Source organism: Coturnix japonica, chromosome 1 (genome assembly GCF_001577835.2).
Source record: "Coturnix japonica isolate 7356 chromosome 1, Coturnix japonica 2.1, whole genome shotgun sequence".
In the NCBI taxonomy this organism is placed as follows: Eukaryota; Metazoa; Chordata; class Aves; order Galliformes; family Phasianidae; genus Coturnix; species Coturnix japonica.
The window spans coordinates 153,489,905-153,509,226 of NC_029516.1; positions in this window are offsets into that span (position 1 = coordinate 153,489,905).

Below are 19,322 nucleotides of genomic sequence, written 5' to 3' on the forward strand. Positions count from 1 at the left end.
TGGCCAATGCAACTGCCACTTTCACCTTCATGCTTTAATTCATGTGGTGGAGAACATTCATGTCACTTCATGTGTTTCTCCCCTTGCTGTTTATTCAGTCTCTTTGCAAGCAAAGTCACCACCCAGGACTGAAAATCTAGATGCAGGCTGATGACGTCCTGTTTTAGAATCAGAGTGTTTCAGTGATTCTCTATCTCCAGATGCCAGTTAAACAAAAACAATGCATGTCATTCTGCCACCTAGAAAATCAGCAGCATAACTGCCGTGGGGTCTGCTGTTAACAGGCTCTGAGATATGCAATAAACTTATATTTCTGTCAAGGGAGAAATAACCTGTGGCTGGGAAGATTATTAGAAATGATGGCTTTCAAAACAGATAGCAACCTGGCATTTTGGAAACGGTTTTTGGGGATCAGATTTTCATATCTTCTTCACATTTTTTAAGAAAAAATATGAAATAGTAATCCCATAACCATAGACCAGCCAAATAGGTACTGTCAGTGGAAAAACACCCAAATATTGAAAAGCTTGCTAACTTTGTGGACTTAGATAACTTCTGTTGATTGACCTCACAGTGATCCCTGAAAAACTATTTTCTGTAATGTCTGTGTCTTTTAAACATACATTTTGCACAGTATTCTGATTGTGCTGGAGATACATAGACAATTCAGTGTTTTCCCTTGGTGCCTTCAGTCTGCCAATATTGAGTTTTCTCCCAGTATATTTTAAAGAATCTCTACTTCTGGTTGCAATACAAGTATCCATTGCTGACAATTAATACAGTATGTTGCTATGACAGTTTCATTGTGAGTCTATTGTATGATGCAGTGATTCAGTAATATAATAGCAGAAAGTCAATTTAGAACTCATTCTTGTTTCCCAGTTTCTTTTTATCAACATAAAAATAACCTGCCCCCAATATGGAGTCATTTGAAAAGACAATAGAAACAATTAAGAAAATTATCTTTAACTGGTACTCTTGTAATGGCCATGATTTATTTTTAAGGGCAAAGCCTAGGTGAGGAGAAAAATGTTCTGATGTTTTTAAAGCAGAGCCTTCCAAGTTTGTAAGTATCATCAAAACTTAAATCCAAATTATTGACAGAAAATTATGCCCCTGTTTGAACATTAACAGGATCAGACAGGTGGATTTAGTTAGATTTGTTCTGTCAGAAATCAAAAGGCTGCATTGGGCCATTATACCCTTAGGTACTTCTCAAGAGAAATTTACTAGGAAGAAATTAATTGATGAAATGTAGTGGTTAATTTAGACAGCAAGTGAGTAAGTAGAGAAATGACCCAGCATTGCTTCTAGAGAGAATTGTCTCTAGTGTAGTTTATAATTAAAAGTCACATTAAAAAGGAGTCTTATTCAAAATGGAGTAGAGGCTTATAAAGATCAGAACTGATCTGCTGTCAGCTTATTCAATTTTGTGGGCAAAACATTTAGATAAAAGTCACTTTGGAATGGCCCGGTCCTTTCTGTTGAGCTACAGATATGAATATCTTTTTCCATTACAGTTTTCATGATTGTCTTTAACTTCTCACGTTTGGAGGCCAAGTCAGAATACAGCTCCTGCAAATTTATGACGTTTGATCTACAGCACAGCAAAACCAAAATGATGTCTGCATTAATTGCCCAACTAGACTCAGTGACACAGTATATCAGCGCACACTCCTCCTAGCATATGTTTAACCCATTTCTCAGCCATGTCCTTTCATTACATTTTCAGGATCAGATGTAATTTCTCTTTCTCTTTAAATATATGTGTGAATGTGTGGTTAAAAACATTGTTCCACAGGTGTGGTTGTTTTATTTTATTTTATTTTATTTTATTTTATTTTATTTTATTTTATTTTATTTTATTTTATTTTATTTTATTTTATTTTATTTTCTAATAAACAACATAATTCAGATTTAAAGACTCTCACTTGAAAAAGAGAATGCAACACTTTTTCACAAAGAAGAGCACTGCTATGACTGAGGGATGAGCAGCCCCACAGCCACAGGAGCCAGGATCCCACCATAAATAATTTTATTTTCCCCCTTTGTAATGCATTCCTGCAGTCTAGATCTCGATCAAATGTCAGCTGTGAACTGTGGCTTTATCTGGATCTTATGTCAGTAATAACTTGTTCTTCAGAATGCTTCAAAAGTACTGGATCCCCCTCCATAGTGATGACTTGTCTGGCTGAGGAGCACAGAGATGCCGAACTTTATGTTGTGTGGTTATTTTTGGTCCAAGACAGACTTCATCAATATCAGAGTTTCATTTTGCAAAGTACAGACTTAATGATACCTTTATTTTTTAATGTAAAATAAGAAATGATGTTATGACAGAAATATCTGCATATGTGCTATGAAAACTGATTCAGAACAGTGATGTAGAGCGAATCCACCTTGAGAAGTATTCCAGGACAGAATGTCAATAGCTGCAATGAGTGTCTTTGCTTGTTACTTTTTTTCTGGACTTTTTCCAGTTTTCTCAAATAATTAATCATGAATAGTTAAGAAACATTTGGAGGACACCAAAGGAACTGCATTGAGAAGAACAACAAAATTAGAAACATTGCAGATACTTTCTAATATGTTCTGTATCTTCCCCAACGTTCTTCACGTAGCTTCTGACCAAGTACATTCTTGCTATGGTGTCATGGTTCTGGTGCTGTTGCTGTCAATATTCTACACCATAACATCATGTGCAGTATGAATCATTAATTGACGGTATAAATAGTGGAATCATGTACAAAGGAAAAAGGGTTAAAGAGAAAGTAAGTTTATGTTTATAACTGAACTATATGGATTGCTAAGGGAAAGTTATATGGTGTTATATGGTTATAAAGATGTTTGAATGGGGCAAACTGTTTTGATGGTATAAGAAAGTGTAATTGAGGGTATGTGGAAGTGTAATTGAGGGTATGTGGAAGTGTGGAAGGTTCATGCTCCAGTTCCGTGGAATGGCAGAGTCCCGAGTACTCAGCTCTCGGAGGAGAACAACATATACCAGAGGATGTCGCGGCCAGAGATGAATCACCGGAGGAGGACGTATATAATCCCTCTCCAAGGCTGGAACGCCCTCTTCTTCTCTCGCTCTCTGCATGTCGGCTCTGTCGTCTCTGTGCTTCAGTCCTATCGCCTAGAGTAAACAGTAGGCCTCCCGGTTTTCAGGGATTTTCTCTCTCTCTTTCTCTCTCTCTTTTGTTTGATTTATTAGCCTCAATTATATTGTACTATATTGTGTTATCTTGTATTCCAATATCATATTTAGTAAAATAAGTTTTCTTCTTAGATTGCTGTCACTGTTTTTGTCCATTCCCCTCTTTCCCTTCATTTCTGGGGTGGTGGCCCCTGTCACGGGCACAGGTAAACCTAGGTAACCCATGACATATGATAACCCCCTGGTTAATTAACTTGAATCCACTGAGTGATAGAGGAGCATTTGACTGTCTCCTTTGTAAACAAATACTAAAATGCAGAGAGTGTGCCCTTGTAAAATGATGTTTCTCCCTCATTGTCTCCTGCATTTTGCTTCTTGTCTGTTATGCGCTGACATCTTATCATATACATATACTCTTTTGGAGTAAGCTTATACTTCAGTATAAAGCAGCTTCTCTCTAAAGCAGTATGACTTGTACACAGGCAGATCACTCTAGTGACAGTTTCCAACTGTCATCATGGACATGATTTGGCTTTCTTTATCCTCTAAAGTCCTCTAGTATTATCAATATTAGCTTTTTCCTCAGACATCTCATGTCCATGTCCAAGTCATGCCGCACAGACCTTGAGAATCACACAGTACAAAAATCATTTATAATACTTTGAAGTAAAAATAACCAAACACAAAGTTTGTCATAGATGTACCAAGGTCAAGGTCTGCAGATCAGATGCTGTCATGATGTCTGGCCAAGCTGTTTTGAGAGGATCCATTCATTGCAGCATAGACAAGAGCCATTCTTCAGTACCTGCTGCTGTCCTGGGATAGATGGCTGTAGCTTCAAAAGTAGTATCTTGTTACCAAGAGTGTGGTTTGCAACTGACATCATTTTTGTCCAACAATGTCTGTATTCCTCCTGTAGCCCTAAATCCACTTGGACCACGCCAGATAAGTGTTCTCGTACCTAAATTCCCTTAATCCCCCATACCTTAATCTCCTTAATCCCTTATGCCTGAGTTCCCTCTAAAACAACAACCTGGCACCTGATGGCTCTCTACAAGCACTGCTGAATACATACTACCCAACTTGTCAGCTTGCCAGCTGTTGGTAAAAGTCAAGGGGTAATGTGAATACTGCTCCTGATTTTGCATCCTATGAGTCAGTCAGGAAGGGAGTGAGAGATTTCTGCTATCAGAGTGAAAGCAGGCATGAGCACAGCTCTGCAGGTTAGACAGTGTTCTGGGTACACAAGAGGCCCTGCACTGTATACTATAAGAGGAATAAAATGTGTGGAGAGCAGGACTCCCCTTCCACATCTCCATCCATGCTTGCTTGTAAAGTCTTTTACAAATGTCCTTTGGTTTCACTGTGCCACAACTTTCAGCAGAGGGAATATTTTTAATTTGCATTGTCCAAGGTCATTTCTCATGAAGGTTAATGGGTTTTCTGTGACTCAGTTTGTGCACCATATGACCTCACTTTCTCCTGTTTTTCAGGAAATTGTTCTCTGCCAGAAGACACATTTATCGAGAGAGATGGCACTAAACAACTGCCTTAAAAGCTTCTGTATCTGACATAATACCAGTCTCATGCAACATGTGCTCTTATATCATTTCATGTTGCACATGGTCCATCAACCTCTCTTGGGTGATGTGAGGCACATGAGCGAGCATTAGCAGCATATGAGTACTCTACCCTCAAGGGATAACTTAGATATTACAAATGTTTTATTATTTGGAGCTTTATTTTACCGCATAAAGATGCCCAGATGGGAAAAAAGCCTTGCAGAGAAGGACTTGGGTGTCCTGGTAGAACAAGAGGCAGAAATGTGCCCTCACTCCAGAAAAAGACAACAGCCTCCTGAGTTGTATTAAAAAAAGATTGGCTAGTAGATCATTCATCCCCTCTACTTAGCACTGGAAAGACCACACTTGGAGCACTTTTCTTGAATCCAAATTACATGAGAAATATGGAATGTGAGAGCAAGTCAAGAGAAGGGCCATGAAGATGACGATGGGACAGCAGCAGCTGTCCTATAAGGAAAGGCTGTGAGAACTGGTATTGTTTAGACTGGGTAAGAGAAGATTTAGGGGGGAATTTTACTAGTGAAAATATATACCTGAAGGTGGTGATTAGTGGTAGGACTCAAGGAAATTGTCTGTTAACTTCAATGCAAATTATGTAAGCACTAAAACACTAAAAATAATTCAGCTATGTAACATCATTCTATAACATTACTCAGCATAGCTGCAACTCTATGCATAAAGAATACTGAAGCTCTAAAGGCTTTCTGCAGTCGTAGGGCTTACTTCTTTTGGCTCTCAAGAGCCAAAATCTACTCTTGATTAAATCTAGAATAAAAGAATCTTAGAATGGTTTGGGTTGGAAGGGACCTCTAAGATCACTTAGTTCCAACCCCCTTGCTATAGGCAAGGACACCTCCCTCTAGACCAGGTTGGTCAAAGCCCCATCCAGCCTTACCTTGAATGCTTCAAGGCAGGGGGCAGCCACACACTCTCTCGGCAACCTATTCCAGTGTCTCACCATCCTCACAGTAAAGAATTTCTTCCTAATACCTAGTCTAAATATACCCTCTTCCAATTTAAAGGCATTTCTCCTTGTCTTATCACAACCTACCTACCTAAAAAGTCCCTCCCAAGCTCAGGTACTGGAAGGCTGCTATAAGGTCTCCCCCATGCCTTTTCTTCTCCAGACTGAACAGCCTCTACTGGAGAGTCTGCTGGACTCTATTACTGCTTTGCTTATGATTATGGTTAGAGGAATTTGGCAGATTTAATCTATGAGTGGGTTTGAATTACTGTCTGAAAAACAGACTGTATAAAATTTTACCACGAGGTTATATCTGTATGCTGGGAGAGGACAGGAAAAGGCCAAGAGCAGACAGCCATGCCTGGACAAGTCTGAGGAATCTACTACCATATGCTGGCCCTAACTAGCTGCCTTTTGAGGTCTGAAGAAGAAAACTTTGTAATAATTATGTTTATTATCTTTTTTTTTTTGTTACCAAATTTTATCTTGAATCTGTTCAAACAGATTGGCTTTGGAACCATTTTATGAAGTACAAAAAGACTAATTAGCACATTAAAAGATATCTCAGTTACTCTTTACATTTCCGGGATTTTCTCTGAGAATACATTTTAGTAATTAGGATGTGGATGCCAAATGGTGGGAACAAAACTCATTCCCAAGATAATTGACATATTTCTCATTTTCTCTAATCTAGTTTTCTGTGCACTGATGAGAAAGACCATCTTATTCTTTTACCTCTTTTTATGCAGTAATGGTTTTGCTCTTCACTGCTTATGCATGCATTGAATGCTTCTCTACATTGTGACTTCTTTATTGGGAAAACATGACAATAAGGCTAATTTGAGACAATACCCTGCTACTTTATGGATCTTGGAGTAAATTTGTATTAGGAAAATGCTATCTTTTAATGTGGAACAAAATGAAATGGCTTTCATTAAAGCCAGTACATTAATTCTCAAAATATAAATTCAAAAAATTTACCTGCACTGTAACATGGAGAATAAAACCTAAGGAAGCTGCAGATTTGCCAAAATCCATGATCCTAAGTTTCAGCACACTGACACTTTCTTTCATCCTTTCTTCTCTATTCAATTTGACAGTGTTGCCTGCCTCCAACAGCAAAATGAATTTGATGAATATGGTGTGAAGTTATGGCTGCTGCCAGTTATGCAAGCCAGCTTACTCTAGATGTGAGTTCAGGAATAGATGCAACTAAAATCTTACCTGTAATTGCTTTGTTGTATCACTCCCCATCCCCACACAAGACTCAAACAAAATACTTCAATTCATTCAGCATCTCATTTAAACTATAAAGGAGATAGGTATGTGGGAGATAATGTGTAGGTGATGAAAACTTCATGCTCTTTTCCAGGAAATGGCATCTTCTTTTTTTCATTTTCTTCTCAGTATCTAAAGCTGGTGGAGTGGATAGTCTTCTTGCTTGTTTTTTGCTTTATTTTTTGTAGTCCTGACAAAGAGTCTTTGATCAGAGAACATGTGCTAATTAACCTCTAATGAACCATTTGATACAGTGCTGCATGGGCAGTTGAGAAGATAATAGGGGAAGAGTGGATTTAATACAATACATTTTTAGAGGAATAAGAAGGTGACTTAAGGGGATTAGATAAAATGTTCTTTGAAAGAAATTTCAAACTTAAAGTGGTTTAAGAGTGTAGTTCATTAATGTATGATAATTAACATTGCAATTAATAATTTCATTAGTGATAAAGAATAGATATACATTAATAAAATGTAGACACAAATTATGGTCAAAACTGATTATTTTAGGTTACAACATACTAAGGATATTATAAAAGCTGATATAAAATATGTAGCATATATATAAAAACACATAAATACACAGTTGTACAAGCATGGGTATAAACACGATCATAGAATTATAAAATCATAAAATCATAGGATCATAAAATAATAGAATCACCAAGGTTAGAAAAGACCTCCAAGATCATCCAGTCCAATGTCCACCAAACACCAGTTGTTGCCACTAATGTTACAAAAGAGAAAACACAAGGAGAAATACAACCACCTCAAAATAGTGTCACTCCTAATCTATGGTGTGAATTATTAAAAATGCATGTATGAATAATGAGTCATTAGAAAATATATCAGTTCTCAATCATGGCAAACTTGTTACAGATCTCTGATATTAAGATTTTTAAATTACTGTTATGATTTCAGTGACAGTGTTTACAAATTGACTGGGTTCAGAAGAATGGCTACCAAAGTCGTATTTGCTAAAAGTGGAAAGCACAACTCTGTATGGGTTGTTGTGGAGAAAGTTAACTTTTACTCATCCAGATCAGTGAAAGAAACTCTGTTTCAAGATTGAGTTTTAAATAAGCATTATCCTCACAAAGTGGGATAACGTCAACTACTATATGCTCTATATAATGGTGTGGAGCGAATTTCCAGGAACATTCATATGTAAAAATAATATAATCTCCTTTCCCTTTCCCTTCCTTCCTTCTTTCCTCCCTCCCTTCCTCCCTCCCTCCCTCCCTCCCTCCCTCTCTTCCTCACTTCCTCCCTTCCTTCTGAGAGAACTCTGCCTCAGGAAGTATGAGGCAGATGATGTAATTGTAATGGACTGCCATGGTGACCTGAGAAGAGTCCAGGTTCTGTAATCACAAACTATATCTGAAATGCACGTATACATTCAGGATTCACCTTCTTGCCTAAACTGACCAAACAGTCAGTCAGTCTAGAAAAATGATCCAGATGAAAAATGAACCCTGGAGAAAACAAAACAAAACAAAGAAAAAGAACAGCCAAAATACAACTAGCGCCTAATGGAAATTAAGCATCAGCCTGCTGTGGCTTCACAGCCTCTGGGATTTGGCCTGTGAGAAAGCCTGTACTCAGCATCAGTAACCTCAGACATACATATGTAAATTCACCAGAACTTGATCAGGAAATGATGAGTTGGTAGATGAAAAAATAAGTGGTGAGACAATATTTTAACAGGTTCAAACTCTTGCCATACTGGAATAAAAACACACTAAATGTGAATAACCACAGGGTGCCTAATCATAGCCATTAGAACTAGGGTTTATAATTTGTTTAATTTTTCCTGGTAATTTGCCTACAAGTATATTTTACTGTCCATAAATTTGGCTAAATGCTATTGAGCTCAAATTAGTGGAATGACTCAATTTGTAAATTGATGATTCAGAGATGCATCAGTGATGGGAGTTCAGAAGAGCATTTCAGTGAATAAGAAACAACAAACAAACAAACAAAAAGAAAATAAGAAGTGGAAACACTTGTTTATACATTCATTTTGGATTATTATTCAGAGTGTAGCTGGGCATTTTTTTGCTCTTTTCTCTAAGGCATGAATATGATGAATTAACTAGTTTTTTTTTGTTGTTGTTGTTATTGTTGAATGCTTGAGCGATTATATCCTGCAATTCTGTACAGAATTTACAGGGATGAAAAATACTGTTGTTAGACCGCTACCCTCTAAAACCATTATTATACTAAATTTTAGTTAGTTTAATCCAAAAGAATTAAATAATGTATTTCTACTACTGCACAAAGGTCTACTTTGTCTACTACTGCACAAAGGTCTATTTAGACTACAATCTAAGTGAGCTCACATAGAACAGAGAAAAAAAAAATAGTAGTAATCCTATGACTTTAATATTCTTTTTCATATTATATGTTCTCCTTCAGCAGACTAAGCTTATAGCAGTGTGAATGATCAGAAATCACAATAACAATAACTCACATGGATTAATATCAACATTTGGGCAATTTTCAGGACTTCAATAGGATGGGTTGTTTGTTTATTTTATAGTAGTAGTGTTTAGTAATTATGAAATTGACTTTTTCTTCCCTTTAAGGTAAAGTAATATTTGTGTTCGGTAGTTGAAATTAAAGGACTACATATAATTTCTCTGCTCTATTTCTTTGCTCATAAACAGTCTTATTTTCCCCTCAATATGACCTTTTTTTTTTTTCCTAATATACTTATAAAAAGTCTCTCTCTTCTCCTTACCTCATTTGTTAGCATTAACTGATCCTTGTTTATGTTACTGATATATTGTGAAGAATAATGAATGTTTGTGTACTGCTTTGAAAATGAATACAATTTCAAATGCTAGTTTGAAGAGATGGATTTTTCTGAGCAAACCAAAACAAAGCAATTCCCGATACAGTAGACAAAGCTTGTTGCTGTGGCCAGACAGTGACCCGATTACCTGAATTTGATTCACTGGCTTCTTGTTTTCTGAATGCTTGACCCTGTGAAAGCTAAAAAATATATAAATGATATTATCTCACCATTGACTTACACTGAAACATATTTATATTTTTGAAACAAACAAAAATGTTCTACAATAAGTACATAAAAGTAAGGAAAAGAAAGAAAATACCCAGCCCAAATAAGTCCAGAAAGAATTTCTCTAAAAGACGATAATGTTTCAGTGATTATACATTCAGGCCTGAAGCCTTTTGCTTTAGACTGTGTCTTGTTTCAATATCGCATTTTCCAAAATTCAGTCATTGTTTTTAAGTAACAGAAATTCTGTACCTACTGTTGGTAATGGTAGGTGAATATTTGGCCCATGTCAACTCCATTTAATCATGAAGATGAAATCTCTCTTTTTAGTACCAAATTCAGTTTCGCTGCAAGCAGGTTCTTGTGATTTAATTTTTGACTGGATATTGCAAGCAGTGCTATGAGATTTAGCTAACCATCTGTGCAGTTTGAGTATTGATAATGATTACAGCGATCTCAATACAGTCAGTATTGTAGACATGTTGTTTATGCGACAGTGATAAACTAGGACTTCATTCATTCTCATTAGGCCATTCATATCTGGACAAACTTTCAGTATCAAACAAACTGCTAAAACTCACAATCTATTTGAGGGCAAACATCAGCAAAAATTGTGAATTATGTATTATGATTTTTATCTTTGATGATTTATGGACTGTTTTAGGGCAGTTTTCTTGTTAGAAGTAATCTTGGAAAAGTATTCACCAAAATGCTAGATGGAATTAAAACTTACACTCTTCTAGCAGTTCTATTTTCAGGCAAAGCTTCTAATGTAGATTATGAATCCTGCAGATTAAGTCTTAGAGACTCTGGAGAAAAGTTACTTTTTATTAAAGATCAAACAGATGAAAAAAAGGAAAAAAAACATTGCGTCTCCTGACCAATGAGTTCTCAGATTCACATGCCGATAGTGAAATGTTGATAAAGGATGGAAAATCAAGTGGGAAAAAAGTTACTCATTACTTCCACAGACTTTGTTTCTGTGTCTTTTTTTATTATCCATACTGACAGAACTCATCATTAGGAAAATATTACATGTAGATCATTGACAATTTTTTTTCCCCTAATGTGTTTTAATATAACAGGACAAGCATTATTACAACCATTTAGTTTTGCAACTAGCATTACTGAAGCTAAAGGAAAGATCTTATTAACTGTTTGCCCCTTCCTAGTGTATTTGCCTTGATTTACTGTTTCCAGTCAGTCAAATTTTGTTCAAAATTTCCTTTCAAGCTTTGGTAGTAACTGTACTGCAGCATATGTAGTTATGGTTAGGTATTTACTTAGTGGCTTTTAAGGTCTGTAATTAAGGAGAGATATTATATTCAGGTTAAATATATGCATTGCACAGTGGGGATTGTTCATAGTGAGCTTCATCTTTATGTTCCCTCCTGATGGTAAAGAAAGCATTTTGTCCCAGGGCTGCACCTTGGGAAAGCAGAGGTAAGACAACCATCAGGGAGAGCTACAATTCTAGCTACAGGGATGGAGTGGTGTTACCTGGTCCACCTGCTTTATGCCTTGCCAGCACTTCCACTTGTGACTGTGGAGAGATGGAGATGAGTCAAGAGCACCTGGAATGCTTCAGCCACACAGATATTGGAGTAGTTAGTAAGCTGGTCCAAAGCTACACAGCCTGTCTTGGAAGGACCAGAGCTCAGATTAACATGTGTTTTTGTTTTGTTTTGTTTTGTTTTATTTTGTTTTATTTTGTATGGAAAAAAAATAAAAATAAAAATCACCCCCCCCCCCCCAAAAAAAAAAAAAAAAAAAAAAAAAACCCCCCCCCCCCCCCCAAAAAAAAAGAAAAAAAAAAACAAAACAGAAAACCTACTGCAATATTCACTTAATAGAAAAAGAAAACAAAGATAGCATGACAAGGGAATGTATTGTTCAATTGGGCCTTTAAATATTGCAGCAGATCCAGCAAGTGGCTTTAAATCTATTTCTCAGTGGGAAATGATAGCCAACAACCGTTCTGTAGGGAATGCAGCCAAATGTCTTCAAGTTCTAATTAGCAAAAGACTACATTACATTTTGAAACCCATTTGCTACAAGGGTTTAAAAACTATTTGCCACATGGAACATATTCAAAGTACGTTTGAAAATGCTTGTGCTCTGTGTTTTCAGTATGTTCTAAGACCTACGCTCTTACCTAGAGTTGTTTACCCAGACTTTTTATCCAAAATCATCATGACACTCTTGCTTGAGAGAGAACTCAAGTCTCTGAGGAGAAGAGACTAGGGAATATTTCATGCTTAAACTCATTAAAAAGCATCACTGAGTCCAGCAGCCTGAGGAATTCAATTCACTAAAGCTTCATTATCCTAGATCCAAACAGTGACATGGGCGCCAACTTCAACATAGTTTCATTGCAAAAATGTATTTTGTTGTCTATGTTTTCTTCCAATGATTTCAGGAAGTATCGTTGAACAGACTTTACAAAAAACATTTAGTATGAAGGAATAATATGTAGAGAAGCTATAACTTTTATAGGAAGAAATAGATGGTTTTGAGAAACTGCCTTAATAATATCCTGAAAAAGAATAAATTGCCATTTCAAGTCAGAACACTAATAATTTTTTACTTTGCGAAAGGACCTGATTTCAAGAGAGATACATTTCTCATTATGTTCTAAAACAATTCAGGAGGAAGTAAAATTGTTCATAGTTTGGCTATTATGACCCAAAGAACAAAAATTCTAGAGAAAGAGAGAAAAAGGAATATATTTTTGTGATGATAATTCTTTCAATTATTCAAGAAAGTCCTGGTTGAATCAAATCTTATGAAACATCATTTTTATTAGACTGCAGAGAATGATTAACAGATTTGTGAGGTGGGCACATATGAACCTCGTGAGTTTCAGCAAAGCCAAGTGCATGATCCTGCTTCTGGCTCAGGGCTATTTCAAGAACAAATACAAGCTAGTCAGAGACTGAGAACAGCCCGGAGGAGAATGATCTGTGGGTATCAGTTGATGAGGTACTCAATATGATCTGCCAGTATGTTCTTGAAGCCTAGAAAGCCAATGGCATCCTGGGATACATCAGAAAACGTATGACCAGCAGGGCAAGGGAGGGAATAATCCCCTTCTGTTTCACTCCTTGTGAAGAACCCACCTAAAGCACTGTGTTCAGCTCTGGAGACTATGGTATAAGAAAGATGTGGTCCTGTTGGAGTGAATCCAGAGGAGTCTATGAGAATGATTAGAGGTCTGGAACATCTCTCCTGTTAGGAAAGTTTGAGGGTGTTGGGTTTGTAACAGCCTGGAGAAGAAATGGCTTCAGAAAAAGCTCATTAAGATCTTCTAGTACTTAAAGGAGGCCTACAGAAAAGATGAAGGGAGACTCTTTTCAGGGCGTCTACTTATAGGACAAGGGGTAATGGCTTTAAAGAGGAAGAAAGGTTTGGAACTAGTTGGGCTTTATGTTCCCTTACAATCCAAACCATTCAGAGATTCTAGGGTTATAAGAGACTGGAAAGACGAATACAACAGAATTTCTTAATCAAGTAATTAATCCTATTATAGGAATCAGACAGGCCATTATATTGTAGCATATTACATATTAGTTTATGATGAAAGTTATTATGTTCTGTACATTTTGGCATTATAAAATCTCAACAGCTTCAAATGATTTTTGATTAGTGTTTCATTCTACTTTCACAGAGAACTGATGTTCCTGCTTCAGTGATAAACATCCTAGCTTCATTTCTATTACTTCTACATGTCTGGTTTTTAGTAGTAATATGTATGTGATCATTGCCTAGGGCAATAAAATGAAGTGCTCAGTGTCACAGAATTCTTATATATGCCTCTATCTTATCTTAGGGATCAGTGAGTGAGAAAAGTGTTTCTTATACAGTATAAGCCAGTTTGGGGTTGAAACACTTCACGTGATTTTTTATTGCTGTTCATGGCTGCATTTGACTGTGCTCACCTGGCTTACTAAGGTCACAATTCATCACAATAATTACTAAAGCAAATACAGATAATAAGAAAAGTAAATCCCAGATATTGCATAATAGCTTTGATATAACCCCAAATAATACCACTATTTATTTATATAAGTAATAGAAACACAGATGTAAAAGTTATGATTATTATTTTTCTCCCAGAAAATACCTATCTAAATACATAGTCTGTGGCAGGTATCTTAGGAAATTAAAGCTTCTGAGTAAATGAGACTCTATCTGCTTTATTGCTGATGATTCCAGAAGTGTAAAGAATAGTTAAAAGGAATGTGTTGACTTCACTTTAAAGAAAACAGGGTGGAGGGAATAAAACTGAATGATACTGAATGTTGAAGAATGTGTTTAGAGAAAATGGATCTTTGGACAGGGACTAAGGTCCCTCTCCAGTTTGCAGTTGACAGAACTCAATTATGTTTTCTTTGTTCTCCCATCTCAGATCCTGTTGCAAACACATATCAGCTAAATATTCAATTAAATGGATATTGCTAAAGTCATCAGCTTAAGGTTTTTAATCAAAATGTCCAGATAAATTTTTCTCTGGATGTTAAGATATGCATCTCAACATGTACCACAAGTAGGGGTACTTAAAATTGTGGGACTGTTTGGCATAAATCTTTAACTCAGTACTCTTTGCCTTCTAGAACAGTATAAATGACCAAAAGCTACTGGAAAATCAGTGTGTATTAAATTTCGTCCACAAATTATAGAAGAAAAAACTGAGAAGCTGACATTAAATTCATATAGAGAGAGATATCCTGGTTTCTCACAACGGAGATAGATTCAGTGATATATCTACAGAAAATAGCCAAATAAAAGATAACTTTAGAACTTGTGTTTCTTTAAAAAACAAGTAACAACATAAGCTCGGTGATTTGTTTGAGGAGGAAAAATGTACCTTTATCCTGACCTCTTCAGGAGTTCTTGGGAACAAATGAGAGAATTTATGGTTTTTGAAAGCAGAGATTCTTTTGCGCATTGTCAGTTTGTTTGCACCTTTGTAAGTCTGTTTTGGTTTGATGGAAATTTGTGTCTCTACCAAGAATCAGAGAAAATTATGTCTGAGTGGCAGCTCTGTGTTCAGCCGGAAACCACTAAAACCATTGGGAACAAGCAAAGTGGTTTTCTAATTAGCATTAGAAAGGATTAGAGACATGAGACTTGAAAGGGAAGTAGACCAAGTATTCTGTGACAAAATTATAAGGTACTGGGAGAGGAAAGAGCCACACAACATTGAAAAAGAATAACCAATTGATAACTTTACAGTATGAAAGAACTTCAGTATCTGAAAAACAAGGAAAAGACTTATACTCCTGAGTGAACTAAAAACCCAAGGGTTAATGTGATAGACCTAATCATTTAATTTTAAAGCAATATTAATTTTACCTATTTTTCTTCTAACTTTGCCACTTCATTTCTTCGTTTGCAACCATGCATCATGCATTCTTTCATTATATTTTATCACTTTTATTATTATAGAAGACTTTATATATATATATATATATTATTTATTTTTTCCCCAGTGGTTTTAAGGCCCCCCAGTGTTTATAGGGAGCTTAAGTCTAGCGGTTGAGTTCAGACTTGGTGCAGTTTATAGGATGTCTGCCATGCTAGGGACCTCTTAATTCATGTCACAGTCACATGGAGTCTTACTGAAGGGTTACCATTGAGGCAGAGGAAAGGTATCAAGAGATTCCTACTATGGGACCTGTTCAATCTAAAAACATTTCATTTCCCCTATTCCTTAGTCCAGATGTAAATTTAACCACACAGCAAGTGCCTGACTCAAAAGATACATCTCTACAACACCAGTTGTGCATCTGCACCTTTTAGAAAAAAGATTTACAAAGCCAGATGGAGAAGCTATGCCAAAGTAGCCTGGCTGAAGTGATTCCTTTCTGTTACATATAAAAATAATGTCTGCAACCAGACAAGAACTGAGATTTTTAGTTCATGTGGTACTGTTTCTTAATAAGCCTAGCAGGCTTATTGAAAGACATTTTCTTCAAGCCCATTTATGTAAAACAAATCATAAAATGAATGATGTTATTCATCTTAACTAAATGATCCATAAATAAATCATGCCAGTGCTCGGGTCAGATGCAGCTCTCAGACAGATCTACAGCAGACACTTCCTTTGGCATCAAGTGAGTCTGAATGTGGTATGCAGTGTCTCGTCAGAGAATCATGGAGCCACATTCGTCTCATTTGCAATAGCTGAACTTCATTACTTTTGCTATGTAATGACCTTTATAACTGCATGACAATTATCTTAGAGAAATATAATCTAAAATGCCAAGGTAATTTCTTTACATGAATTCAGAGGTAGTAACACTGATGACTCCGTCAAATGTGTTTCACTTTGTTGCTGGGAAGGCCCAGTCTCTGTCCTAACAGGCACCGGGAACAGCACCAGAGGAGTGGGCAGTGATGCTATGTCATGGATGTTATTCCTTCCATGCAATTCAGTGACTTCAGTCCACAGTTTTGACAGAAAAAACAAAATCAAGTAACCACAATGTAAGTAAAAAAAATCACACACAGTAGATACCATGTCAAAGAACACTGGCCTTTGTGAGCATCCTGTATGCATGTCTATCTTGTTTTCTAGGGAAAAAAGAAGTCACTTTTTCAATACCAGCTTGCAGAAGAGAAATAAATGACTACAGCTTGCTGAAGATACTGTTCTCTAATTGTTATTTTTTGTTGTTGTTGTTTGGTGTATTTGTAGTGTAGCTGGCAATGTCATAGCAATTAGTATTTATGTTCTCAGCCTTACTTCAAAAAGTCATCTTTTCTCCAATGATGTCTCTATCTTTTTCAGTTTTCTGTCCATTAATGAAGAAATGGAAACTGATTGATTTTTTGTGGTTGAGAGGATAGCTGTATTGATCCCAGCATTTTAATCAAGAACCTTATTCCCAAATCAATGCTAATACCAAAGGAGTGTTTTAAGTTTACTTTATACGTTGCACATAAAGCTTATGAGGGTCTTCTGAGCATTTCTGTCATTTCCTAAAGGGAGATATCTCAATGATGCCAGCTGTGAAATGAGTAAGCAACACTATTAATTGCTGTTATTTTCTCACATTACTCTTCTGAAAGCCACAAGCAGGAGATATACTCTCACAAGTAAGTAGGAAATATAATTTTCAGGTGGAGGAAACAGAATGAGTATGGGAAGGATATCACAGAAATGCTACATAGGAATATATTGCACTATTAGACAACAAGTTTATATGTTAAATAAATATAATATTAAAATATAGCTAAAAAATATCTATGAAAAGTGACAACTGGAAATGACTGTCAATATTCTGTCGACTGACCTCAGTAGTCAGTTTTAAATAGTACAATTCTGGGGGCTACACTTTAGTTCTTCCAGCTCTCAGCTACAGAAAATAACACTCAGCTTTATTATATTTAAAGCATTTTTCATTTCTAAGATGAAATACAAGATTGGTTTCCCTGTTTTGTTTTTCTCTCAGATACTCTTCAGTCTATTGGCATAAACATCAACCCATCACATTTTAAAATCTCACCTTGAATAGTGTAAATTGCCATATTATAAGCATAAATTTTTAGGGTTAGTTTTCACTTTGCTAATTAGGTTAAATCAGGGTACAAAACAACTCTTAATGTAACATTCAAGATTTGTGAGCGATTTTCATAAGCTTTCCAGTAAAGGCAGTACCTCAAAAACTTGTTTCAGCATCTAATTATGGTTTGAACTGTATGGCATTTGATTGCAATTAAATTGTCTTCCTGGGGAAGTAAACTAGGCTTGCATGAAATGAACTGCAAGTATATTGCCAGAAGAACAAATCTGTTGAAAATCTGAAATATTTTGTAAATTTTGGAAATCTGTAGCAAAGCAATACAATGATTTTGAATTTTAGAACCAGATGCCAAAAATCTCTCTATGAGAGAAGTCTTAAGCTTAACATCTATTTAATCTGTTTAAAGTAACTGGAAGTACAAAAAATCCTGAGGAACATTTCACTTTATTTTCTCACAATTAGCAGATATGTAGGTACGTGTGTTTGTATGCATACAATTACTTTTATATATGTTCACCCTCTATTTATTACTGTATATTTCTTTACTCATATTTGGTTTGCTATCTGAAGATGTCTGCTTTCCATAGTTAAGTACATCAGCTCTCTGTGGTCCATATAATAACTATATTTAGCCATTTACTGGTGAGTTAATATTTATTTCATGATAACGAGTGTGAATGTTACCAACCCATGCCATTTCTGGGAACATTCACCCTGGATGGCAAATCTAAAAGATACAAATTAATTGAGCCCTCAAAAATGGAAGATTATGGGACATAATTTCTGCTGCCTCATTAAGAATGTTTTTCAAATAATGATAATTGCATCTTCTAACAAAATCTCAGATAAGCTCAAAAACTGTTGTGGTCATCAAGGATACATGCATTGTAAGCGTCTCTGACATCATATTTTCAACTCTGTTGCTTTCACTGTCTAATGAATCAGGGAGAAAAAGATCATTCTACTTTGTTCAGGGGCAAGCACATGTTCAAAGTCTTTTTGAATTAAAAATAACTTCTGCATTTTCTTCAATTATAGTTTCAAAATGAAGACTTGCAATAAACTAAAGAATAAATTGGTTCTTTAAATTACTAGGAAATTTAATAGGCTGGTTTTCTTTTTAAAATGTGTCATCATATTCAACCTACAGCACAAATCCATTTTTTACAGTGGGCATTTTTTCAACTATTTAAAATGATGCTTATAAAAGATAGTGGCTATGTGGTCAAATTTAATGCTTAAAATGAGGACATTAATAATAAGAACAGCAAAATATGAAAACTTACTGTAAAAAAAAAAGATCTTCTGAGGAAGTCTGAGTAAATAATCAAAGTTTACCTACTGTCAGAATTATCTTACACTGAAATTCGAAAACTCTGTTCTTTTATTATCTCCTTGGTATTGCATTTGTCTAGCAGAAACCAATTATATAACTCAGTGCTCTAGGATTTCAGCTCTGAAACAGCACTAAATACTATGTCTACGAACAGCTGCCAAACTTCAGATACAGGTAAGCGTATACAAATGCATACAGTAAGAAATGTGGATTTACACAAATAAACTAGAAGTGGCTTCAATCATCCAAGGATGTATATATACATATATAAATGTATATATACATATATATTTAATAGAATCAGCAGGCAAGATTGACAAAAGAGAAATATAAACACAAATTAACTACCTCAGTTTCTTTGAAACTGTAATTTCTAACAGACATCTTCAAGACTGGGTTGGATGGGGCCCTGGGCAACCTGATCTAGTAAATGTGTAAGTTTGGTGGCCC